This window comes from Hypanus sabinus, chromosome 3, assembly GCF_030144855.1.
Source record: "Hypanus sabinus isolate sHypSab1 chromosome 3, sHypSab1.hap1, whole genome shotgun sequence".
Classification (NCBI taxonomy): Eukaryota; Metazoa; Chordata; class Chondrichthyes; order Myliobatiformes; family Dasyatidae; genus Hypanus; species Hypanus sabinus.
Window position 1 is genome coordinate 2,788,932 of NC_082708.1, and position 12,124 is coordinate 2,801,055.

Below are 12,124 nucleotides of genomic sequence, written 5' to 3' on the forward strand. Positions count from 1 at the left end.
AAAACTTTGAAAACTTCTGCAGATGTGTGGAGGAGAGTATATTGACAGGCTGCCTCATAGCCTAGCACAGACGCACCAATACCCTTGTACAGAAAGACCTACAAAAAGTAGTGGATATGGCCCAGCCCATCATGGGTAAGCCCTCCCCACCGTTGAACACGTGTACAAGGAGCACTGTCATAGGAAAAGAGCATCCATTTTAAGGACTCCCATCACCCAGGCCATGCTCTCATCTTGCTGCTGCCATCAGGAAGAAGGTACAGGATCTTCAGGGCTCATATCATCAAGTTCAGGTACAGCTAATTTCCCTCATCAGGCTCCATTCACCTCAAAAATGAACTGATTTCACAAACTAGGGACTCCCTTTCAAATACTCTACAACTCACCTTCTCATTATCTATGGATTGATAGATTCATTTATTTATGTAATTATTTTTTTTGCTGTCTTTCATTGATTCTGTAGTTTTTCTAAGTATTTATTCTGAATGCCCACAGGAAAATGAATCTCATGAATCCCTTCATATTCCCCTTACACTTTTCACCTTTCACCCTTAATCCATGACCTCTAGTTGTCCCACCCAACCTCCAGGGAAAAAGCCTACTTGTATTCCCTCTATCAGAGAGATCTTAAGGTCAGAGTCCATAGGACACTCAAAGCTGCCGCGCAGGTTGACTCTGTGGTTAAGAGGTGTACGGTTCACTGACCTTCATCAGTCATGGGACTAAGTTTAGGAGCCGAGAGATAATGTTGCAGCTATATAGGACCCTGGTCAGACCCCACTTGGAGTACTGTGCTCAGTTCTGGTTGCCTCACGACAGGAAGGATGTGGAAGCCATAGAAAGGGTGCGGAGGAGATCTACAAGGATGTTGCCTGGATTGGGGAGCATGTCTAATGAGAAAAGGTTGAGTGAACTTGGCCTTTTCTCTTGGAGTGACGGAGGATGAGAGGTGACCTGATAGAGGTGTAGAAGATGATGAGAGGCATTCATCGTGTGGATAGTCATTTTCCCAGGGCTAAAATGGCTAACATGAGAGGACACAGGTTTAAGGTGCTGGGGAGTAGGTACAGAGGAGATGTCAGGGGTAAGTTTTTTACACAGAGAGTGTTGAGTACGTGGAATGGGATGCTGGTGACGGTGGTGGAGGTGGATGCGATAGGGTCTTTTAAGAGACTCCTGGACAGGTACATGGAGCTTAGAAAAAATAGGAGGGCTATGGGTAACCCTAGATAATTTCTAAAATAATTACATGTTCGGCACAGCATTGTGGGCCGAAGGGCCTATATTGTGCTGTAGGTCTTCTATTGTTTCTATCTATATCCCACATTATTTTGTACGCCTTTATCAAATCTCTCGTCAAACTTCTATATTCCAAGGAATAAGGTCCTAACCGATTCAATCTTTCTTTATATCTCGGGTCCTCCAGACCTGGCAACATCCTTGTAAATTTTCTCTGTACTCTTTCAACCTTGTTTATACCTTTCCTGGAGACAGGTGATCTGAACTGCACACAATAGTCCAAATTACGCCTCAGCTCTGTCTGATGCATAACATTCCATCTCCTGTACTCAATTGAATTATGAAGGCCCTAGTGCCATAGCTACTGGCTACCTGTGCCTCCACTTTAAATGAACTTTACACCTATGTTCCCAGATCCCTATGTTCCACTGCATTCCTCAGTGCCCTACCGTTCACTGTGTAAGACCTATCCTGGTTGGGCCTACTGAAATGCAAAACTTCAAATTTGCCTCCATTAAGTTCCATCTGCCGTTTTTAGCCCAGTTTTTCTGCAGGTCCAGAACCTGTTGCAAGCTCTGATAGTCTTCCTCGCTGTCCACTACACCCCCAATCTTGGTGCAGTCCATAATTTGCTGATCCAGTTAGCCACATTATCATTGATATAGATGACAAATAACAAAAGAACCAGCACCACTCTATTAATCACAGCTCTCCAGTCTGAGGGGCAACCATCCACGACCACTCTCCGGCTTCTCCAACAAGGCCAATGTCTAATCTAATTCACTACCTTATCTTGAATGCCAAGCTACTGAACATTCTTGAACAACCTCCCATGTGGGATCTTGTCTGATGCCTTACTAAAGTCCATGTAGACAACATCCACTGCCTCACCTTCATCAACTTTCCTGGTAACTTCCTCAAAAAACTAAAATTTGGGCCCTGGGGATTGATCCACCCTAATTAATCTCAGGACAGCAAACCCCTTCTCCTCTGTAAACTATATAAGGTCCATGACTTTGCTGCTTTGCCTCAGTTCTATAGACGTTGTGCCCACTGCCTGAGTAAATGCAGATGCAAAAAGATCTCCCCCATTATTTTTGGCTCCATGCATAGATTGCCATTCTGATCTTCCAGATTTTGTCCCTCGCAATCCTTTTGCTATTAACATATCCGGAGTATCCCTTGGGATTCTACTTCACCTTGTCTGCTAAGCAACATGCCTTCTCTTAGCCCTCCTGTTATTTTTCCCAAGTCTTCTCTTGCATTTCTAATGCTCCATAAGCACCTCAATTGATCCTACCTGCCCATACCTGCTATGCACCTCCTTTTTGTCTAAATCAAGGCCTCAAAATCCCTTGCAAACCAAGGTTGCATACGTACTCTTTGACCCTCGCTCACTGGACCCGTTGGGCTGTTTGACTGCTCCGTGACTCTGTAACAGTTACGAAAAAGTAAACGTCTCAATGGTAAAGTGCAGATTTTAGAGGTGATTATTTACCATTTCCAGAAACTTCTCTGGACTGTTTTGTGTTGAGCAACGTGAGGATTGTTTGCATTGCAACATGTTCATATCAGATTCGATGAGTCATAGTGTAATCAGCAACATTTCCCATTGGAGACGGTCTGCAAGGACACAGACACTTCCCAGTCACTGTCTGCCCAGAGCGTCTGCACTGCCAGGAGACCCTGAGATGGATCTGTGTCCAAGAGGGACATGTATGGGAGCTAGAAGTACACCCACCCTGAGTCGTACTGAGAACATGGACCAGTGCAGCACAGGAACAGGCCATTTGGCCGACAATGCCGTGCTGACCCAATTAAATTATTAATCAAATTGCAAACTAATCTCCTCTGCCTGCACAATCTCCAGATCATTCCATTTTCTTTACATGCATGTGCCTATCTACACATCTCTTAAAAGTCCCTGATCTATTTGCCTCTAACACCACCCTAGGAAGCACATTCCACGCACCCACCAAAAAAAACTCAAACTTTTTCCTCACATCTCCTTTGAAGTTATCCTGTCTCACCTTAAATACCTGCCCTCTGGTATGAGATATACTTTCTGTCTACCCTAGCCGTACCTCTCATAAATTATAAACCTCTATCAGATCTCTCTTTAGCCTCCATCACTCCAAACAACACAACCCAGGTTTGTCCACCCTTTCATTATAGTCCATGCCCTCTGATCCAGGCCTCATGCTGGTACAACATTGTGGGCCGAAGGGCCTGTTCCTGTGCTGTACTGATCTATCATCTGAGTGAGGGCAGGGGGAATTGCCCCTCTGCTGCAGTCTCCACAGGCTTGTTAATTGAACTGAATTTATTTAAATCTTTCATCCATCCCACAAAGTGAAAGGGTAAAAATCTTTGCATCATAACTCTGCCGCAATGTAGGGACACGTGAATTTGTAAGTCTAATGGCTTGTAGAAAGATGCTGTCCTGTAGCCTGTTGGTTCAGGCTTTAATGCTGCGATACAGTTTGCCAGACAGAACCAGCTGAAGCACTTTATGGTTGGGGTGACTGGTGACAGGCCCTCTTTCTGTACTTGCTGCTGTAAATGTCCTTAGTGGAGGGAAGTTCACATCCACAGATGCGCTGGTCTATCCATACCGCTCTCTGCTGTGTCCAGCGATCAAGGTTGGTGCAGTTCCTGTCCTAGGTGGTGACACAGCCGGTCAGGATGCTCTCAATGGTGCCCCTGTAGAAGGCCTTAAGGATCTGGGGTCTCATGCCGAACCTTCAGTTGCCTGAGTTGGAAGCAATGCCTCAGTCCAGGTGAGATCTTTAGTGACATGTATACTGAGGGATTTGAAATGACTCATTCTCAACTGCAATCCCATTGATGTTGAGTGGGGCAAGCCTGTCTCCATTCACCCTGTTATCAGTTCTGGGCCCCGTATCTCAGAAAGGATGTGTTTTCAGTGGAGAGGACCCAGAGGAGGTTCATGAGGATTATTCTGGGAATGAAGGGGTTAATATATGAGGAGGGTTTGGCAAATTTGGGCCTGTACTCACTGGAATTTAAAAGAACACAGTGGGTGTGGTGATCTCATTGAAACCTACTGAACGTTGAAAGGACTAGATAGGGTAGATGTGGAGAGGATGTTTCCTGTGGTGGTGTATCTAGAGCTAGAGGGCACAGCCTCAAAATTGAGGGGCAACCTTTCAGAATAGAGGTAAGGAGGAATTTTTTTAGCCAGAGAGTGGTGAATCTGTGGAATGCTCTGCCACAGACTGCAGTGGAGGCCAAGTCCATGGGTATATTTAAAGCAGTTGATAGTTTCCTGATCAGTCAGGGTATTAAATGATATGGTGATAGGGCAGGTGTATGGGGTTGAGAGGGTAATAAATCAGCCAGGATAGAAGGGTGGAGCAGACTCAATTGGCTGAATGGCCTAATTCTGACCCAATGCCTTTTGGTTACGATCACAGCAAGCCCACCCTGTAAAGCGCCTCACCTTGCCTTTGGGTTGGCACAATATTGTGGGCTGAAGGGTCTGACCCCAGGCTGTACTGCTCTGTCTAAATTCTACAATTTGACCATTCGACTGTGGTGGAGGCCAAGTCCGTGCATATATTTAAGGTGGCAGTTGAATGTTTCCTGATCGGTCAGGGCATCAAGGGATATGGCGAGAAGGCAGGTGTATGGGGTTGAGTGGGGTCTGGGATTAGGCATGATGGAATGACAGAGCAGACTCAATGGGCTGAATGGCCTAATTCTGCTCCTATGTCATACCAAAAGAAGCTGCAGAGGGTTCTAAATTTAGTCAGCTCATTCTCGGGTACCAGCCTACAAAGTACCCAGGACATCTTCAAGGAGCGGTGTCCCAGAAAGGCAGTGACCTTTTAGCAATTATTAGGGACCTCCAGCACCCAGGGCAGCCCCTTTTCTCACTGTTACCATCAGGTAGGAGGTACAGAAGCCTGAAGGCACACACTCAGCGATTCAGGAATAGCTTCTTCCCCTCTGCCATCTGATTCCTAAATGGACATTGAAGCTTTGGACACTACCTCACTTTTTTAAAAACAGTATTTCTGTTTTTTGCACAATTTTTAATCTATTCAATATACGTATACTGCATAAAGTCTACTGAATAAGATTTATTTATTTATTATTATTATTATTTTATTTTATTTTCTTCTTCTAGATTATGTATTGCATTGAACTGCTGCTGCTAAGTTAACAAACTTCACGTCACATGCCAGTGATAATAAACCTGATTCTGATATTAATGCAGAATCAGCTCTTTTGTTTTTTGGACATTGAGGGAGAGGTTGTTATCTTGGCACCACTGTGTCAGGGTGTTAACCTCTCCGTAGGCCGTCTCATCGCTGCTAGAAATAAAGCGATCAAAGTCGTGTCATGTGCAAATTTGATCTGCAGGTTGTTGCTATGAGAAGGGACAGCAGTAGAGAGGGAGGTAAGCACAAAGTATGCTGCAGATGCTGCGGTCAAATCAACACATACAAACAAACTGGATGAACTCATCGGGTCGGGCAGCATCCTTTAAAAGGAGCAGTCAAGGTTGTGGGCCGAGACCCTTCGTCAGTCCTGATAAAGGGTCTCGGCCCGAAACATTGACTGCTTCCTTCAAGGGATGCTGCCCGACCTGCTGTTTGCATGTGTTGAGTAAAGAGGGAGGGCCAGTGGCTGTGGAGGTTAATGCTCTCCGGCAGCGGCTTCAGTAATTCTCTAGCTTGTCCATTCACTTTCCCCACATGAATGTGAGATCAGACATTCAGAATTCCCCCCCCCCGTAATTACCCCCACCTCTCCATTCACTTTCCCCTCAGGAGTGTGGGATCAGACCCTTGGCATTCCCTCAGTCATTCCCACACCTCTCTGTTCACTCTTCTCACCGGATACAGGAGTGTGGGATCAGACCCTTGGCATTCCCTCAGTCATTCCCCCACCTCTCCGTTCACTTCCCCTCAGGAGTGTGGGATCAGACCCTTGGCATTCCCTCAGTCATTCCCCCACCTCTCCGTTCATTTTCCCCTCAGGAGTGTGGGATCAGACCCTTGGCATTCCCTCAGTCATTCCCACACCTCTCCGTTCACTCTTCTCACCGGATACAGGAGTGTGGGATCAGACCCTTGGCATTCCCTCAGTCATTCCCACACCTCTCCGTTCACTTCCCCTCAGGAGTGTGGGATCAGACCCTTGGCATTCCCTCAGTCATTCCCACACCTCTCCGTTCACTTCCCCTCAGGAGTGTGGGATCAGACCCTTTGCATTCCCTCAGTCATTCCCACACCTCTCCGTTCACTTCCCCTCAGGAGTGTGGGATCAGACCCTTGGCATTCCCTCAGTCATTCCCACACCTCTCCGTTCACTTCCCCTCAGGAGTGTGGGATCAGACCCTTGGCATTCGCTCAGTCATTCCCACACCTCTCCGTTCACTCTTCTCACCGGACACAGGAGTGTGGGATCAGACCCTTGGCATTCCCTCAGTCATTCCCACACCTCTCCGTTCACTTCCCCTCAGGAGTGTGGGATCAGACCCTTGGCATTCCCTCAGTCATTCCCACACCTCTCCGTTCACTTCCCCTCAGGAGTGTGGGATCAGACCCTTGGCATTCGCTCAGTCATTCCCACACCACTTTCCCCTCAGGAGTATGGGATCAGACCCTTGGCATTCCCTCAGTCATTCCCACACCTCTTCGTTCACTTCCCCTCAGGAGTGTGGGATCACTCTTCTCACCGGACACAGGAGTGTGGGATCAGACCCTTGGCATTCCCTCAGTCATTCCCACACCTCTCCGTTCATTTCCCCTCAGGAGTGTGGGATCAGACCCTTGGCATTCCCTCAGTAATCCCCCCACCTCTCCGTTCATTTTCCCCTCAGGAGTGTGGGATCAGACCCTTGGCATTCCCTCAGTCATTCCCACACCTCTCCGTTCACTTCCCCTCAGGAGTGTGGGATCAGACCCTTGGCATTCGCTCAGTCATTCCCACACCACTTTCCCCTCAGGAGTATGGGATCAGACCCTTGGCATTCCCTCAGTCATTCCCACACCTCTTCGTTCACTTCCCCTCAGGAGTGTGGGATCACTCTTCTCACCGGACACAGGAGTGTGGGATCAGACCCTTGGCATTCCCTCAGTCATTCCCACACCTCTCCGTTCACTCTTCTCACCGGACACAGGAGTGTGGGATCAGACCCTTGGCATTCCCTCAGTCATTCCCACACCTCTCCGTTCACTTCCCCTCAGGAGTGTGGGATCAGACCCTTGGCATTCCCTCAGTCATTCCCACACCTCTCCGTTCACTTCCCCTCAGGAGTGTGGGATCAGACCCTTGGCATTCGCTCAGTCATTCCCACACCACTTTCCCCTCAGGAGTATGGGATCAGACCCTTGGCATTCCCTCAGTCATTCCCACACCTCTTCGTTCACTTCCCCTCAGGAGTGTGGGATCACTCTTCTCACCGGACACAGGAGTGTGGGATCAGACCCTTGGCATTCCCTCAGTCATTCCCACACCTCTCCGTTCATTTCCCCTCAGGAGTGTGGGATCAGACCCTTGGCATTCCCTCAGTAATCCCCCCACCTCTCCGTTCATTTTCCCCTCAGGAGTGTGGGATCAGACCCTTGGCATTCCCTCAGTCATTCCCACACCTCTCCGTTCACTTCCCCTCAGGAGTGTGGGATCAGACCCTTGGCATTCCCTCAGTAATCCCCCCACCTCTCCGTTCATTTTCCCCTCAGGAGTGTGGGATCAGACCCTTGGCATTCCCTCAGTAATCCTCCCACCTCTCCGTTCACTTTCCCCTCAGGAGTGTGGGATCAGACCCTTGGCATTCCCTCAGTAATCCTCCCACCTCTCCGTTCACTTTCCCCTCAGGAGTGTGGGATCAGACCCTTGGCATTCCCTCAGTCATTCCCACACCTCTCCGTTCACTCTACTCACCGGACACAGGAGTGTGGGATCAGACCCTTTGCATTCCCTCAGTCATTCCCACACCTCTCCGTTCATTTTCCCCTCAGGAGTGTGGGATCAGACCCTTGGCATTCCCTCAGTCATTCCCACACCTCTCCGTTCACTTCCCCTCAGGAGTGTGGGATCAGACCCTTGGCATTCCCTCAGTCATTCCCCCACCTCTCCGTTCATTTTCCCCTCAGGAGTGTGGGATCAGACCCTTGGCATTCCCTCAGTCATTCCCCCACCTCTCCGTTCATTTTCCCCTCAGGAGTGTGGGATCAGACCCTTGGCATTCCCTCAGTCATTCCCACACCTCTCCGTTCACTCTTCTCACCAGACACAGGAGTGTGGGATCAGACCCTTGGCATTCCCTCAGTAATCCCCCCACCTCTCCGTTCATTTTCCCCTCAGGAGTGTGGGATCAGACCCTTGGCATTCCCTCAGTAATCCCATTAACTCTGTTAACTCTCCATTAACTCTCCCCACAGGAGTGTGGGATCAGATCCTGGCCATTCCCCCACCTCTCCATTCACTCTCTCCACCTGTCTGTTCACTCTTCCCACAGAAGTGTGGGATTGGGCCATTGGTGTTCCCTCAGTAATCCCCCTAGCATCATTCCCACAATCCTGATTGAGAAGTTACAGAACCTGGGCCTCTGTACCTCCCTCTGCAATTGGATCCTCTACTTCCTTACCAGAAGATCACAATCGGTGCAGATTGGTGACAATATCTCCTCCTCGCTGACTATCAACACTGGCATACCTCAGGGGTGTGTGCTTAGCCCACGGCTCTACTCTCTGTATACACACATGACTGTGTGACTAGGCATAGCTCAATTAGCATCTATAATGGTGATACAACCATTGTTGGTAGAATCTCAGGTGGTGACGAGAGGGCGTACAGGAGTGAGATATACCAACTAGTGGAGTGGTGTCGCAGCAACAACCTGACACTCAACGTCAGTAAGATGAAAGAGCTGATTGTGGACTTCAGGAAGGGTAAGATGAAGGAACACATACCAATCCTCATAGAGGGATTAGAAGTGGAGAGAGTGAGCAGATTGAAGTTTCTAGGTGTGGAGATCTCTAAGGATCTTACAAGGGGTTTAGATGGAGTGGAGTTTGTTAGGTGTGCTAGAAACATAGAAAACCTACAGCACAATACAGGCCCTTCAGCCCACAATGCTGTGCCAAACATGTCCTTACCTTAGAAATTACTAGGCTTACTGAGAGCCCTCTATTTTACTAAGCTCCATGTACCTATCTAAAAGCCTCTAAAAAGACCCGATCGTATCCACCTCCACCACCGTCACCGGCAGCCCATTCCACACACTCACCACTGAGTAAAAAACTTACCCCTGACATCTCCTCTGTACCTACTCCCCAGCACCTTAAACCTGCGTCCTCTTGTGGCAACCATTTCAGCCCTGGGAAAAAGCCTCTGACTATCCACACAATCAATGCCTCTCATCATCTTATACACCCCTATCAGGTCACCTCTCATCTTCCTTCGCCCCAAGGAGAAAAGGCCGAGTTCCCTCAACCTATTCTCATAAGGCATGCTCCCCAATCCAGGCAACATCCTTGTAAATCTCCTCTGCACCCTTTCTATGGTTTCCACATCCTTCCTGTAGTGAGGTGACCAGAACTGACCACAGTACTCCAAGTGGGGTTTGACCAGGATCCTATTTAGCAGCAACATTATCTCTCGGCTCCTAAATTCAATTGCATGATTGACGAAGGCCAATACACCTTACTCCTTAACCACGAAGTCAACCTGCGCAGCTGCTTTGAGCGTCCTATGGACTCGAACCCCAAGATCCCTCTGATCCTCCACACTGCCAAGAGTCTTACCATTAATACTATATTCTGCCATCATACGTGACCTACCAAAATGAACCACTTCACACTTATCTGGGTTGAACTCCATCTGCCACTTCTCAGCCCTTTTTTGCATCCTATCAATGTCCCGCTGTAACCTCTGACAGCCCCCCACACTATCCACAACACCCCCAACCTTTGTGTCATCAGCAAACTTACTAACCCATCCCTCCACTTCCTCATCCTGGTCATTTATAAAAATCATAAAGAGTAAGGGTCCCAGAACAGATCCCTGAAGCACTCCACTGGTGACCGATATCCATGCAGAATATGACCCGTCTACAACCTGTCATGTACCCCATGACTGGGTTACCAAACCAGCAGAGATGGAGTGATACGTTGGAATCTGGTGGTACTGTAACTGTGTTTATTGATAAACTAAGTAATACAGTACAATAAAATGGAAATATATGTATAAAAGAGGTTAGCAATGATATATACAGAAGTGTGGAAATATAAATCAAAACCAAGCTCTATCAAAGTCTAGGGGTAAATGAATAGAGTAGATGATGCAGAGTTCAGTTCAGTTTAAGTTGAGGTAGTTGCTGTGGTGGTGGTGGTGGGGGGGGGAAGAGGGGGGGGGGAGAGAGAGAGAGAGAGAGAGAGAGAGAGAGAGAGAGAGAGAGATCTATTGTCTTCTTGTTCTGTTGTCATGTTGTGGTCGCCGACTGTGACCCCTCCGTTCCCCAGCCAGATCATTCTTCAGTGATGAGCCCATCACCCAGGCGAGGGAGGACACACACCCAAGCCCCCCACCGGTCCGCCTTCACACACTGTGAGCCTCTGATCGATTCCCCTGAATCGATCCTTCGAACCCCCACCTTCCTGTGGGTGCACAATGCTCCTTCAGTGTCCCGTGGTGTGTCTGCCGGTGTCTCAGCAGACTCCCTTTTTATCTCCCCTGACGGGGTACCAGCTATCCATCATGTCCATCACCTGGCGCCTCCTTGCTGTGTCAGCAGGGATCCACACAAACAGGCCAAATGTCCTTGGTGCTAAAGTCAACAATTAGCGATGGAGCCATAATGTAACCCCACTTTTTAAAAAAGGAGGGAGAGAGAAACCGGGGAATTATAGACTGGTTAGTCTGACATCGGTGGTGGGGAAATGCTAGAGTCGGTCATCAAAGATGTGATAACAGCACATTTAGAAAGAGGTGAAATCATCGGACAAAGTCAGCATGGATTTTGAAATGAAAATCATGTCTGACGAATCTTATAGAATTTTTTGAAGATGTAACTAGTAGAGTGGATAGGGGAGAGCCAGTGGATGTGGTATATTTAGATTTTCAAAAGGCTTTTGACAAAGTCCCACACAGGAGATTAGTGTGCAAACTTAAAGCACATGGTATTGGGGGTATGGTATTGATGTGGATAGAGAATTGGTTGGCAGACAGGAAGCAAAGAGTGGGAGTAAACGGGACCTTTACAGACTGGCAGGCAGTGACTACTGGGGTACCGCAAGGCTCAGTGCTGGGACCCCAGTTGTTTACAATATATATTAATGATTTAGACGAGGGAATTAAATGCAGCATCTCCAAGTTTGCGGATGACACGAAGCTGGGCAGCGGTGTTAGCTGTGAGGAGGATGTTAAGAGGATGCAGGGTGACTTGGATAGGTTAGGTGAGTGGGCAAATTCATGGCAGATGCAATTTAATGTGGATAAATGTGAAGTTATCCACTTTGGTTGCAAGAACAGGAAAACAGATTATTATCTGAACGGTGGCCGATTAGGAAAAGGGGAGATGCAATGAGACCTGGGTGTCATTGTACACCAGTCATGCAGGTACAGCAGGCAGTGAAAAAGGCAAATGGTATGTTGGCATTCATAGCAAAAGGATTTGAGTACAGGAGCAGGGAGGTTCTACTGCAGTTGTACAAGGCCTTGGTGAGACCGCATCTAGAACATTGTGTGCAGTTTTGGTCCCCTAATCCCCTAATTCTTGCTGTAGAGGGAGTACAGAGAAGGTTCCCCAGATTGATTCCTGGGATGGCAGGACTTTCATATGAAGTAAGATTGGATCAACTAGGCTTATACTCACTGGAATTTAGAAGATTGAGGGGGGGATCTTATT